Here is a 15,346-nt window from a genome sequence, read left to right as displayed (position 1 = left end):
GGTTGTTCGGGAATCACATATGACTCGGAGTTGAACATAAGATTAGACGAATTCTTGCCTGACGGATCAGAGCATCTAGGATAAAGCACGGCCTGATCTGGACCCACATGAGTAGACCGGGTCCATGTTAAAAGTATTCGGGTATGACTTTACGATCACAGGCTATACCGTTAGGAGAAGCCACACAAGGGAAGTCACTACCATTGGACTCAAAAAATTTGTTGGCAAAACTAACTAGAATACGACATATAAGCTTATAAAAGAAACTCATTTGATTCATGTTAAGCAATTAAAATAATAATAATAATAGTCCTCTAAACTAATAATAATAATAAACGGCTGCTTGTTTTGTTGTGATGATCAGAATAACTCATGGTTTGAGTCGTTTTTTAATTAGATTCATCGAGATAATCTTTTATCCTTTTGTCAAAAAAAAAAAAACGATAATCTTTTATTTTGTTTGCTTTCAGATGGGTTCTTTGCATAAAAACTGGGCCTATTAACCTGTTTGGGACTGGTGTTCAAAGGGTTGAAATGTCGCAGATGCTGGATACTTCAGCTACATCGATCTCTTTTGGTTATTATTAATTTGTCTTTTTTTTTTCAGAGAAAGCTGAAAAGAAGAGCATTCAGGAATTATAAGAATTAAATTCCATTCACATACAGATGCATCATGTAGTATATTTCAAACTAAAAATGTAAAGTTTTTTCCTATGACAAAGAGAATCAACAGGCATTTTCTCTCACCTATGAAACAAAAAATTGGTCCAACGGCTACTAACTCTGTACCACCATAACAAAACAATGGTGGTACATATATATGAGTAATGTGTTCGCTCTGCCGGTTAGGCCTTTTCAAAAATGATAGTTTTTGGTATTTTTTTTACATCTAAAACAGTAGATGTGATCTATAGTTTTTTTAGTGAGAACGGCTTTTGGATCACCTAAATCTGACCTGTAATCTAAAATCAATGGCTATGAAATCAACAAATTTTCCCAGCTCATAAAAATACATTTTTTTGTCAAAAAAACATGATTCAAGAGTCCTTTTTCACTAAATCGAGCATGCTAAACACATCTGACGGTTCGGATCTATCATAAAACACTTCAAACTACGGGGTCTAATGGGGGGCAGAATGAGAAAAAAGCGCCTAATATATATATATATATATATATATATATATATATAGAGAGAGAGAGAGAGAGAGAGGGAGAGAGAGAGAGAGAGAGAGAGAGAGAGAGAGAGATAACTAAACAATTGTTTGTGTGCATAAATGACATAGCAAACTCCTTTTTTTTCTATTTTTTTTCTGACTCTTGAATCACTGAAATCTGACCTGTATATGGGCTTTTCTGGTGATGCAAAATTTGGCGGCACCAGTTTTTTCTTGATTTAAAAAGCATGTTTTTCCGTTCATCGAGAAAACATTATATAAAGGTCAATTTCCACTCAATTTAACTATGTTGAATACATCCATGAGGTTAGATTGAGTTAAAATAACTTGCATAATGAAATTCTAGCTATATTGTACCTACAATTGACTGTATTAATTATATATATGAACTTGCTTTTTAATTGAGAAATTTATAATATAATATAATCTTTAATTGGTATAAAAATTAACTACTTAGACAGAAAGATAATCCATGTATTTTGTTAATTGTTAGGGATAAATACTAAAATTTGCCGGCCTACATTGGTCAACTGCAGCCTACGGCCACCCTCATAAATTGCCGGCTTGCACCCTAATAATGTGCGCTACCATCAGAAATCTGAAAACCAAGAAAATTCCCAGAATTGGGGTATCGCATGGAGCATAAAAAAATCAACTCTCAGGCATTTCAACTAGGGGTGTCAATGGGTCGGGTTTGGTTCGGACCCATGTAGAACCACACCTGGCCCTGGTTTTCGGATATGATATCGGGTCCGCAGCCAAGTCTAATCGGATCCAGCATAAGAGAAACCATACCAGAACCGATAAGACCTACATAGACCTGAATCATACCCAATAAAATAATATTTTTTTATTATTTTTACATTGAAAATTTGTGAGTCTTAATTGGAACTTGGGTCGGGCCAGAGTCTGGTATAAAATTTCACAAACTGTACCAGGGCCCATGTATTAATCGGACCTTCGGGTCCAGACACGGGTCTTAATCGGGTCTTCTTACTTATCACCATACCCCGGACCCTATAGGGTTTGGTTCGGGTTGGGTCTGGGTAAACCCGACCCATTGACACCCCTAATTCCAACTAGTAGATGGAGACTGGGGATTCGTTTTTGGATGGCATCCAAATGCACCCTTAAGAATGCCCGGATCTGCTTCTTGTTGAGGGACACTAATGAAAGTACGTACTGTACATAAAGTCATATAACATCTTCCCCATTTCTCTTGAAAGGAAGCATTTGTCCAGTTCCTTAGATCATACCCATAGACTTTCATGTCATGCATGCATGCATTTCAACAATAAATTTTGGTTGGACCAAGCATTTGCTTTAGATCGAATTGTCTAGCATCATAAGCAGAAGACCCTGATCTGGTTAATTTGCATTATAGCACATGGTCGTGTCTCCTTCCTGGACCACGAGAACCATAATATCTTTTTTTTAGAGAGAAGATAAAATTATATATAAATAGAGATCCATAGTATCAAGGGTGCAGGTCTTCTTTCAAAAGAAAAAGAAAAAAAAATCAAGGTACTGCAGAGCAAAATCTATCTACATTTTATTCCAATTATAATTCACACAGGTTAAAGTATGGGCCCTCAAAGGCTCGGCGCACCTGGCCAGGTGGGTCAGCTTATGGCATTCAAGTTGAATGACATCAAGAGTTGATACATGGGTGTGCGTAAAGGGATGATTAGGTGCAATGTGATTGCACACTTTAAGCGTGCTGCACTTAATGACCCACCATCTTTGGGATACAAAGTGTCACCTGTAGGGCCCGACATATCACAAAAAACTGTGCCATCACATTGCACTTGATCCCAATTTCGTGTGTCCGTTGTCGTAAGGTCAAATCAGTGGGCAGGGAGAATACTTGTGGAGTTTTACACACTGGATAAAAATAGGGCCACGGCCAACCGAAGCAGGTTATATGTTCCCCCCCGAACAGGGCAGTTAGCTACATCTCATGATCGGGGGTCCCAAAGAGCACCACGTATGTAAGCATGTGCGTCTCGTATCCCCATGTTTGTCACCATTAGTTAGCGTTGGAGTTTGATGCGATTGCAAAGACTTAAGTACCCTCTCCTCCATTGGTGCAAAAAAAAAATGACGGTTCTTGAAAATGAGTGGTTGTAAAGACTTAAGTGCCCCGAAGATGATTATTTAAGACCCAGTCTCTGCACTGCAGGATTATCCGAAAAAGAAATCTCCCCTGGAGGAGGCCATGAACATCAACCCTCTTACTCTCTCTCTCTCGCTTCTATTTCTGCTTCTGTGCACATCCATTAGAAGATCATACATTGCTCCATCAAGCACCGACTGACCTGCACATTGACTGTTGTGAAGCCTGATTCAAAGTTTTTACCCTTACAGGAGGAGGGTTTGGGGGCTCATCCCAGCGTGGGCACCGACTGACCTGCACATTGACTGTTGTGGAGCCTGATTCAAAGTTTTTACCCTTACAGGAGGAGGCTTTGGGGGCTCATCCCAGCGTGGGTAGCATCATTCAACTCTCACTCTCTCTCTCTCTCCCTTCTATTTCTGCTTCTGTGCACATCCATTAGAAGATCATACATTGCTCCATCAAGCATCGACTGACCTGCACATTTACTGTTGTGGAGCCTGATTCAAAGTTTTTACCCTTACAGGAGTAGGGTCTGGGGGCTCCTCCCAGCGTGGGTAGCATCATTTAACTTGAAGAGTTGTGGAGTCTGATTTAGAGTTTTTACCCTTACAGAAAGGGGGGTCTGAGAGCTCCTCCCAGTGTGGGTAGCATCATTCAACTTGAAGAGTTATGGAGTCTGATTCAGAGCTTTTACCCTTACAGAAGGGGGGTCTGAGGGCTCCTCCCAGCGTGTTCATGGCCTTTTGCCCTTACAGAAGGGGGGATTTACATTTCGTAGAACACCCGTCACCGGAACGAGATGAACACCCGTCACCGGAACGACGGCTCCGTTGAGACCTCCTCGCTAGGGAAAGGAAGACGACGTGGTGGAGCTTCTGCTGGCCATCCTCAGCGCGACTGCACCGACTGGGTTGCTGTCGAGGAGGAGGGCGAGAACGGTGACTCTTAGCTTGGGCAATCTTTCTTTTGATGATTGTGGTTTTAATGTATCGTTGAAGTTAAAATGGGGAATGAAATGACAATAGAAATTGCTGAAAATTTACAGAAATAAACTAGACTCAATAACGAAGACACCACTTTTTACGGATTTGGAATATGACCTCCGGTTAGGGAGATATGACTCTGACAAGTTGGTCCTAATTTGCGGAAGACACTACAAATCGCTATAGCGATTTACGAATCGCTATAGCGATTTGCGAATCGCTATAGCGATTTGCGGAAGACACTACAAATCGCTATAGCGATTTACGGAAGACACTACAAATCGCTATAGCGTTTCACGATTTACGGAAGACACTACAAATACTACAAATCGCTATAGCGATTTGCGGAAGACACTACAAATCGCTATAGCGATTTACGGAAGACACTACAAATACTACAAATTGCTGTAGGAAAGCCCGATAATACTACAAATCATTGTTGGAAGGCCCAAAAAATTTTTGGTCCGGAGGGCGCTTCCCCCCGAGCCCCCCGCCAGGGGCGGCCCTCCTGGACCCCCCGCCCGCTGACCGCGCAGCGGGATCCGCGCCGGGGGGAGCCCCCGGACCCCCCTCTTGTAAGGGCAAAATCTCTAAATCAGGCACATAAGTAGAGAGAGAAGGGAGAGAGAGTGAGAGGGTTGGTGTTCATGGCCTTCTCCAGGAGGAACCCTTTACCTCCCTTGATTTCTTCTCTACAGAGAGAGAGAGGGTTTTACAGTGTTTTACGAAGAAGAAAGAAGAAGAAGATGACGATGGAGCAATGTAGGATCGTCTGTTGGATGTGCACAGAAGTAGAGAGAGAAGGGAGAGAGAGTGAGAGGGTTGATGTTCATGGCCTTCTCCAGGAAGAACTCTTTGTTTCCCTTGATTTCTTCTCTAGAGAGAGAAAGAGTTTTATAGTGTTTTACGGAGAAAGAAGAAGAAGACATGTTTGTCCTTTTTTTGAACAGAAAAAGAAGAAGACTTTGAAGAGTCAACATCATCCTCGACTTTCTGGATGGAGGACATGTTTGTCCTTTTTTTGAACTTTTTTTTTCTTTTTTGAATGAAGGGCGTTTTTGTCATTTTTTCAAACCATCACTTTATGAGAAGAATAGCAATAAAGGGTACTCAAGTCTTTGCAACAACAACAGAGTCCGATGCAAAGTTATGTCAACATACACGGGAATACGAGCCCCATGTGCATGAATATGTGGCGCTCATTCGATCCCCCGAACACGGACGTGGGATTCAGTGAATCATCGATGGCGAACATACACAACCCTCTCACGGCCAACAGGCCAACATTACACCTCTGAGCCCACAATGTGACATCTGAATCACAATGATGGTTTCTCCTCACCACATATACTTTTTAAAGAAAAATAAAAAATAAATGTACTACCCCTATGATATTTCACAGCATAACTATAAGATTTTTCCAATACCCACCCACCTGATTTCAGCTGAATTTGCAACTAATCCAGTAAAACTTATAGTTTTAGCAAAACTTAGTGGCCACAAAACTAATGAATACAACTACCCACTTTTCTATCACTACCACTTTCGTCACCGCCAGCATCACCACCATTTTCATAACTATCATTACCAATCTAGCCAGAACTCATTAACTTCTAAAGTTTTAGCTAAACTTGGTTTTTGCCAACAAAATTCATTTGCAATAGAAAAACATGATAGAATTGCCAAAATTAGTTGTAAAATCTAGTTGCTACAAGACTAACAAAAACTAGTAGTAGTGGTGGTGAAAGTGGATGGAGATGGTGGCAATGATGATGATGGTAATTAATGGTGGTGGTAATAGTGGTAATGGTGGTTATGAAAATGCTGATAGATGGTGGAGATGACAATGGTGCTGATGGTGGTGGTGACAATGGTGGAAAAGTAGTGGGGGTGAAGATGGTGATTAGGATGATGATGAGTGAAGTGAAAGAAAAAAATAGTTGTAAAAAAAAAAAAGGTAAATCGCACAATTGTGATTCATTAGTTCTGTGTCCACTGGGTTTCACCTATTTCAATATATAGGTGAATCTGATTTTAAAGTCGAGTTTTGCTAAAGGGTAAAATCATTAAAAATGCCCTCAAATTTAGCTCAAATAGGTTGGGTGAGTATGCAAAGAATACTATTATATCTTCTGGATATTCTATGAAATACCAATATTCTCAGGAGTAATAAAGGCTGAGGTATGCAAAGATGCGGCGTCCCTACATGCATAGTTTAAGTGACTACTTCAAGTTGGTTAGGGCAACCTGCCTACCTGCTCACCATATTCAAACCTCCCCCTTAAAACCAAAACTTCAAATATAAAAAATGAAGACAAGGCACATATATAAGGAACGATCCAGACTCTTCATGTCTCTCCTATCTTCAACAGTGCTTCCATATCGTCGACTACCATCCTTTCCAATACTCCCCCAAAATTATTCTCACCATAGCACTGAGTTATTTATCCTCAACGTCACTCCCCTCTAACTATCCAAACCAAATCTTTTAGCGCATCCCTCCAGTGGTTGAGGGCCCTCTTTGGCCTGCAACTTGCAGCCCTAAAGTTTACTCTCTCTCTCTCTCTCTCTCGTCATTCAGTAGGTAGCCTATGATGGTATAGGACAAATGTTCACCATGCAGAGAAAAGAAAGTATTTCCCCTTCCTTGGTATATATATATCCTGTGGTTTTATAAGAGTTGGGTGATCGCTTGCTCATTATAGCATGTATTGCTTGCTTGCCCATTTTGAAGGATTGCTAGTGATCTAGCTCGAGAGGTTTTGTCAGATGTGGCTTCGGTTGGTGGCTAATAAGCTGCTCCCAAGTAGACTCGGAAGCGAAAGTATTGTGTCAGACTGTCACAGTGATCGAGATGATGCGATGGAATCGCAGGCTCCCCAACAAGTTTCTCGAAGAATGATGTTTCCTGTTGTATCAGAGACTGTTAGCATCGATCGCCTGTTCACAGAAGAATACAAGTAAGATATTATTCTTTTCTTGCCCGTTTATTGATGTTCCGTGTGAGCAAGCTAAGCTAGCGACCATAAGGGGTTACCCACATTCTCTGGGGCTCATGGATAGGGCGGCCTCCCCTAGTCTCGAGCTCGAGTCTCTATGAGGGCTCCCCCTAAAAGGCGAGCAGAGGCTCCCTGCCCGGGGTCATCAAGTGCAATGTGATTGTACACTGTTGGTGTGTCGCTGCACCTGATAACCCACCATCTGCTGTTAGGCTGCACGGCTGTATCGGGTAAAGGTGAGCACCCATGAAGTTTTATGCTACTGAGACGGCGACCATAGGTAGAACAGGGTAAGATTACTGGGGGCAGGATCCCGGGTGCGGTTTCTCAGCATAATAATAAAAAATATTAAGTTAGCAATGATAGGGAGAGAGTATTTTGAAGTTATAACGGCTTCTTTTTGTTGAATTCGCTGAAGGGTATTTGTGAGCACATGGAATGTAGGGGGGGATTCCTCCACCAGAATATTTGAATTTAGAAGAATGGCTCGACACAAGCATCAGCTCATACGATATTTACGTTATTGGGTAATCACCAACTTGTGTTTCCATCAAATTCTAAATCAAATACGCATTTTGAGTGATCTCTAATTACTGAATGAGTTTGGCTTCTTGTAGATTTCAAGAAATAGTGCCACTCAATGCTGAGAACATTCTGGGAGCCGAGAAGCCAATCATTTGCATGAAATGGAACTCCTTGGTAAGATCAGCATTCAATAAGAAGCCATCAATTGAAAAGTCCCAAGAACAGAAGCAGCAGAAGATACACCCTGTGAAGGAGCAGCTTTTGAATGAAGGGGATGCGGGAAGCCGAGAGTTCCAATGCATAGTCAGCAAGCAGATGGTGGGGATCATGGTCTCCGTTTGGGTGAGAAAGAGCCTCCTGAAATTCATCCGCCATCCGAGCGTCTCTTGCGTTGGTTGTGGGCTTATGGGTTACCTGGGCAACAAGGTTCTCTCTCTCTCTCTGTGTATATATATATATATATATATATATATATATATATATATATATATATATATATATATATATATATATATGGCAGTAATGAAGATATGGAACTATTGAATAAAAGTCATCAATTTTTCATACCTTTTTATTTTTTGTAAATCTGGTTTGCTCAGTAGAGAATGAGAGGATCAGGTGCAATGTAATTGTACACTTTTAATGTGTGGCTGCACCTGATCACCATTCATCTTTGGAATACAGCCTGTCAACTGATAAGGTGTGATTGATGTTGCACCCGATCACCATCTATGTGATACAACCTGTCAGCTGTGGGGCGCATCAGCAGAGGGTGGTGATGCGCAGTACCAAAAATGTGCAATCACATTGCACCAGATCTGCCCTTTAGAAAATGGGGTTTGGATCATGCGATGGTGACATGTAAACAGGTTTTTGGAGGGCTTAGAAATTCAACGGCTGAGATATACCAAAACACTGCGACAAATTTATTTATTTTTAGTTTTAATACAGATTCCACCTATCATTTAAAGCGCATTAGCTCTGTGCCTTCATTACTACCATAGCTAGGGCATATTGGAGCAATAGTCATATGCTACCGAACTCCATACGGTGAAGGCTAGTCTCATCTTTATCACCACCAATCAGAAAGCTCTTACGGGTAGGTGAAGCAGCTTTGAACACCAAAATCCATCCAAGTTATGGCCTTCAAGTGTGAAGCCATTTCAATCCAGTTGTAACGTGCCCAAAAGATGATATCTCTGTTATGAGCTAACATACGTACATTATTTTCCTGCTTTTTTGTTTTCTTCTTGTGGCCAAGAATATAGAGTAGGCCATGGTATGGGGTGCTAGATGTGACAACCGTCGGGTTTGGTTCTGACCCACGGAGAACCAGACCTGGCCCTGATTTTTTAGTATGGTATCGGGTCCAAAACCGGGTCTAATCGGATCCATCATAAGAGAAACCATACCTGGACCCGATAAAAACTACAAGAACCATACCCAGTAGAATAATATTTTTTTATCATTTTTACAATGAAAATTTGCGAGTCTTAATCGAAACTCGGGTCGGACCCAGGTCTGGTATAAAATTTCACAAACTATACCTGGCTTCATGTATTAATCAGACCTTCAGGTCCAGACCCAGGTCTTAATTGGGTCTTATTATTTATCACCATACCCGGACCCTATAGGGTTTGGTTTGGGTCGGGTCCAGGTAAACCCGACCCTTTGACACCCCTAGTGACAACCCTCAAGTACCCAACTCTGGATAAATAAGGAAACTACCCTTATCCTTATCATTAGGCATGCACCCAAAGTTGAAAGTGTATTTTTTGGTGCATTGGTAACCTTATGGTATCCATAAAGCAGAAATAGTCATAGTTGCTACATCCACTTGGTACAATAACAGTGATTTTGAATAACAGGATATTCTTCAAGTGTTCTTCAACTCTTGAGAGAGAGAGAGAGAGAGAGAGAGAGAGAGAGAGAGAGAGAGAGAGAGAGATTTTCAATAGTTTGAAGGTGACCAACATATCCTCCGCACTGGTTACATTTTGTTCTTTACAAGATGGGAGAAGGCCCCCTCCCCTGGATAAAGATAATGATTTGTCATTTAGAGTACGTTGTGTGCCATCAAAACCAATGTTTCATATATATACATTTTCAAATTTCCCAACTACTAAAAGTTTTCAAAGAAATTCGCTAGGTTTCAGACTTGGGAATTTCAACATCCATTTTGAAGGTACCGAACTCGGATAAAGAGAAATAAATCCTAAGTTTAAACGGTTGACAAATGCACGAGTACGTGTGTCTGAGATGCTGGACTTATAAGGTTTGTGAAAATGAAAAGTTTATGTGCCTAGGCCACATTTTGGCGTCATGTAAAGCATGATTAAATTCATGATAAAACTCGAAGTTTATGAACTTGGCCACATTTCATGACATCCATTAGATTAGGAAAATCAAATTGGTCACTTCCAATAAGGATTAGACGTGCAGGTCATAATGTACAAGAATGAACCAGAAAATAATCATTTAACAGCCTTTAAATTAATTAATAAACTGGCTAATCCTTTTATTAGTAATTAAATGTAGGGATCAGAATCTGCCCGGTTCCTTCTACGTGGTACCAGCTTCTGCTTTGTGTGTAGTCATCTGGCTTCTGGTGGGAAGGAAGGAGATGAGAGCCACAGAAATTGGGATGCCTCCCAGATCATGTCAAGAACCAGATTTCCTGCTGGTCCATCTATGGATTTGCCTAGAAACATTCTCAGCCACGAGTAAGTAAATAATTGAACCAATCATTGGATGGGTTTAGGTTACTCGGAGATGAACCGGCCGAGTCACTTCGTTTGTTTCCGATTCATATCTGATCCGACTCATCCATTCCAAGAGTTAAATGGTGGCTTAAGCCCTGTTGAATTGCTTAGTTCATGTTTGGGTAGTCACTAATATTAAGTGAATGACATGCTTTTCTTTCTTTTGTCTATGTAGTCGGATTATTTGGTTGGGAGATTTGAATTACCGGATCTCTTTGCCTGAGTCCGAGACCCGATCCCTTGTAGAGAGGCATGATTGGGAGACTTTGCATGAAAGTGACCAGGTAATCTCTCTCTCTCTCTCTCAGATTCAAACTCAGCCTAGTATTGCCATTTAAGTGTGCCAAAACACTGCTGTCATCATGTTCATGATCTTTGTGATGTTTCACATGGCTTCTATATCTACACACCAAAATCATATAGGTCGCATAGGCTTAAAGCCTTGAACAATTTGAAAAACGACAATTATATCCTCTCGCATGAGTGGATATAATTCCATATATAGACTAGTCACTTATCAATTATGTAAGTGCCTTACCTAACTCTTTCAAGGATAAAATATAAATTTATGAACATGATGACAACAGTGTTTTGGCACACTCTTGAATGGCAATATTACCCTAAAACTTCTTGAAAATTTCCATTTGACGTGAAGCTCAAGGTGGAGCTCTCTCAGGGTGGAGTTTTCCAAGGCTGGCATGAAAGAATCATTGAGTTTGATCCAACTTATAAGTATTCTCTTGATTCGGACAAGTACTACGGATGGCAACAAAGTGGAATCAGAGAAAAGAAGCGTGCCCCTGCATGGTAATTTTCTTGCTTTCTCCCTTTTTATCCTAAGAAATTCACTGTGGTATCAGTGAAAATGGAGTACAACTTGCCATCTATTCATGAATTTTACAGCACTTAGATCTTATAGTGCAACAATGTTGAAGACCAGTTTAAAGGATTCATATGATATGATAAAAGAAACTGAAATGGCTTTCCTTGCCACATTTTAAGAACTTAGTGCCATTAAGTGCTTAGATGATAAAATCATTTATAGGGTGATTCTTGCATGCATCAATGGGCTTACTTTTTTTTTCTTTTGTCGTTTCTCATTGAAACTGAGGTTTTCACAATGCATGTCAAAAGGCAAACTTCATGTTGAACCCCAAGAAATTTTTTCTTTTTTTTATAGGCAAGCTGGGGTTAGGCAGACCCCAAGAAATTTTATCTTTGTTTATAAGAAATTATTGACTTGAACCTTTTCCTTTTGGTAGGTGTGATAGGATACTGTGGTATGGGAAGGGTATAAAGCAAAACAAGTATGAGAGAGGAGAGAGCAAACTTTCAGATCATAGACCAGTTCGTGCCACTTTTACCATAAACGCGGAGATCATCAATAGCATTAAAACCATGGAGGGCTTCTTCTCATCAGCAAGATATGAAATGATAGAGAGCTGCCTTGTTGAATGTACTGGAAATAATGGATTTGATGATTCAAATAGCAGATTTAGAAATAGACTTTAAAGTTCTCCCATCTTCCGTATTTATGTCAACAAAGGGGTGAAGATGCAGTGTTTGTTTGTAAAACATGTGTATTATTAGACAATCAGCTTTCTTAGTGTAAAAATTTAACATTACCAGAAAATATCAAATTCAAGATCCAAATGGTGTTCCCTAGCAATCGACCATGCCGAACACATCTGCAGTGTCAGCTTTGTGAAACACAACCTCAAAATACCCGTTTGTCGCAGTATGCTAGAAAAGTGGTAGGCAGCTACCACTTTTCCTCTCTCTCTCTCTCTCTCTCTATATATATATATATATATATATATATATATATATATAACACCATGTAAACCTTTTTTCTTCATTGGTTTCCATTGATGTCATAGATAATTGCAAAAAATTCATTGGCCTAATCGGGCTAACCGCACATCTGAGGCATCCAAAGGGCACAAGCCAATAGAATAAAGACCTTCTCAAAGGATCAAGCACTTACGGATTAATGTCACCTTATCTGGATGATTATAGAGACAACTGTTGATATGAGATATAAGGGTTTTATATATTGAATCTACAGCCCAACTAAGCCATCATATTTATCTTTGATGACAGAATCTCTAGCTGTACTGCAAAGTTCACTGATGTGGCTATCTGTTATCTCAAACTAACATGCATTGCCATTTCAAATTGTCTGAAGCGTGATTGCCATTCCTAAACAAACTAATGTAGCTCTTGAAGGGTCTAACTCGGCCTACTTTAGTTGGAAGGATAATGCTATGAAATTGACTAAGATCTTATCATATGTAAATTATTTTTAAAATATTGGAGATGAAGTGACCTTGATGGAAGAGAGGCAGCTTGCAATCATGAATGAGTCACTATTTGAAGTAAAAAAATTAAAATAGTAATTTGTGATATATTAATGAAATCTCTTTGCCTTTATTCACCTATAGTTAAATTACTAGAAATACAAGATGACGGTGGCAGAGTGAGAGGCTCACACATGGTTCATAGAAACTTCCAGATAACAGTGTAAGCTTATGGACATAATGTATGTTGTGTGTGAAGAAGGGAATCACAAGAACTTCTTTTGTTCTTTTATAGCAATAGCCCTTATGAAAGCTGGTTGAGTAAAGTATGATATAAGCTGACGGTGGTGGCTTTGAGGCTCACAAAAAAATTCTTGATTTCTGGCCACAGTTTTTTCTTAGTTTTATATCTAGAAGATATTTTTTGAATAGCTGTGAAAGCAGGAAAAACTTGCCCCTACAGCCTGTCCATCACATCAATCTCTTCTGCCAACACTTAACAAGGCAAGGTTGAGTTTGGTTTGTGCAATTTTTAAAGTTTGTTAGTGACCCATTCTACGAGAAGTCAACCATGAAACAGAACGGTATTTATTCGGGCTGTGGATGGTTACTGGTTACACATTAGGAAGTAAAAGGCTGAATGTTCATTAATTCTGCACTAGGAAATTCCACAGTATCTGATGTGAACCACAAATCTCTCTATGTATATATATAGTATCAAAATTTCAAATTTTTTCCTTTTTTTTTTTAATTTAATCTTACAGATGTTATTTAACATGATTTTTGACATGTTTTGAATTATCCAATTACAACATGGGAGCCTAGCAGAGTTCTACAGGGATTCAAAAATTAATGGCTCAAATTTTTTTATAAATTTTAAAGCTCATAAAATCACATTTTTCGTAAAAAAAAAAATCATCATACAACAATCATTCCTAGCAAATGAATCATGTTCAATACATTTGTGGGGTCTAATTTATCAAACACAATTTAGAACATTGAAATTAAAATCGGTCACACCATGTGAACAATTAGAAGTATATATATACTATTGTCCTTGTTTTGTATGACATGAATGAGACATGGATTTGACAAAAAATTATTTAAATACATGGGTGTGGTAACTGACAACTAGCATGAGAGGCTGTTGAGAGGGTGGGGGCACCGATGGCTTTGGATGCAAATCTTTTGTATGCTAGACTTTTGGTGGCGTGTAAAGCTAAAGATATTGTCGAGGAGGGAGGCATGATTATGTTAGAAAAGTTTTAAAATTAAAATCTTGGTGATTTTGTTCACTACCAAAAAATGCCTTGAAAAAGTTTAGTCTCATATCTAAGAGAGAAAAGTTTTTCAAGAGGTTTAAATAGAGAGTTTGTTATTCATTCTTTACTTTGGTAATCTATGTGTCTTGGGGTGGCTTGCGGACGTTGTTGCGCATTGTGCAAGAACGGACATGCCGTTTGCACGCGCGTGTGTGCGCAAGAGGCACAATGTGGCGTGGCGTTTTGATGGCGCACTTTGCACTTCGGTGCAAGGTGCATAGGAGGCGCAAATGTCCGTTTTGATTTTTCGGTTTTGAGATATCTGGCCATTTGAAAGGTTTTAATAGCATTTTTATTGAGTTTATGGCATTTTGTGGCTGTTGAACGGTTTTGAAGGCCTTTGATTGACAGTCAAATACTACAACAAAGCAGTGGATTAGCGACGACCTCATGCTGTCGGTAACCAGCTTAGCGACGAATTAGCGACGAAGAGGCGATGGACAGCTTACGTCGCGAATTTTTCGACGCTAACTGGCGACGAAATAAATCTGTCGCCAGTTCCGTCGCTAATTGCGATGGAATAACGAACGACGGATTCCGTTGCAAATCCGTCGGTACTAAACGACGACCTCGGCTTGGCGACGAATTTACATCCGTCCCTAAGCCGTCGCTAAATTATATGTATAGCGACGGATATATCCGTCGCTAATCCGTCGCAAACTTGAAAAAAAAAATAAAAAATTTATTTGAAAATTAAATATCGAGAACGCTACAATTTATATTTTCTGTAAATAAAAAACAAAGTACACATAAAATTTTATATAAAAGGAATCTAAAATAATTAATTGTTTCACTTTAAAATTAACAAGTTTAATTATTTACAATTCAACAATTACATTTTAGAAACAAAAAAAATAGAACTTCTTCAACACATCAATCTAATCATCGCCAAGATTTTGTGCGTCTTCTTGTTCATTGCCTTGATCTACCCCTTCAGCTTCGCTACGCTGATTATCGCTAGCAACCTACACAAGAAAAGAACAGTCATTATTGATAAACAAAATATATTGAAATAAATTATACACTATATGTGATTCTATCATGTGCTCATATGTGTTCTAAGGCAGTAAAAAAATCTATATGTGATTCTATCATGCTCATATGTGCTCTAAGGCAGGCAAAAAACTCTATATGTGATTCTATCATGAATGATATGTGTTC

General features: G+C 39.4%; 1 pseudogene; it reads left to right on the top strand.

Annotated features, from left to right (window-relative positions):
• Window positions 1–6,083: 6,083 nt before the first annotated feature.
• LOC149846610 (type IV inositol polyphosphate 5-phosphatase 9-like) lies at window positions 6,084–14,966 on the top strand (annotated as a pseudogene).
• The last annotated feature ends 380 nt before the right edge of the window (window positions 14,967–15,346 follow it).

The sequence above is a fragment of the Nuphar pumila genome, chromosome 2, assembly GCF_984573655.1.
Source record: "Nuphar pumila chromosome 2, dmNupPumi1.hap1.1, whole genome shotgun sequence".
NCBI classification, from domain to species: domain Eukaryota; kingdom Viridiplantae; phylum Streptophyta; class Magnoliopsida; order Nymphaeales; family Nymphaeaceae; genus Nuphar; species Nuphar pumila.
Note: the sequence above shows the minus strand (reverse complement) of the source record. Positions and strands in the feature narration are given on the sequence as shown.